This window comes from Nannospalax galili, unplaced genomic scaffold, assembly GCF_000622305.1.
Source record: "Nannospalax galili isolate Female #2095 unplaced genomic scaffold, S.galili_v1.0 scaffold743, whole genome shotgun sequence".
NCBI classification, from domain to species: Eukaryota; Metazoa; Chordata; class Mammalia; order Rodentia; family Spalacidae; genus Nannospalax; species Nannospalax galili.
In genome coordinates, this window is record NW_008349552.1 from 62113 (window position 1) to 62408 (window position 296).

The window sequence follows — 296 nt, forward strand, 5'->3', positions numbered from 1 at the left end:
AGTCACTTAGGGAAAGACTAAGTTAAATGTAACTAAATACATCAAGTCTATAGTTTGGGCTATTTTTTCAAACTAGCTTTTTACCATTATTGGGGAAAGGAAGGTATTCACTCAGCAAAAATATTAAAATATAACAAAGTCCATGTAACAGTAGTAAATCCTTTTCTATCACAGATGTTCTGACCTCCCACTGTTAAGCCTGAAATATTCTATTTTATGTTTCATTACGTACATTCTTCATATATATGTGTGTATACACACACACACACACACACACACATACACATATATACATA

At 31.4% G+C, this 296-nt stretch overlaps 1 protein-coding gene across 1 annotated transcript in view; it reads left to right on the forward strand.

The window, feature by feature from the left end:
* LOC103745104 (pleckstrin homology-like domain family B member 2) overlaps positions 1 to 296 on the forward strand; it is a 13214-nt gene that overhangs the window by 11059 nt on the left and 1859 nt on the right. The window lies entirely within an intron of this gene.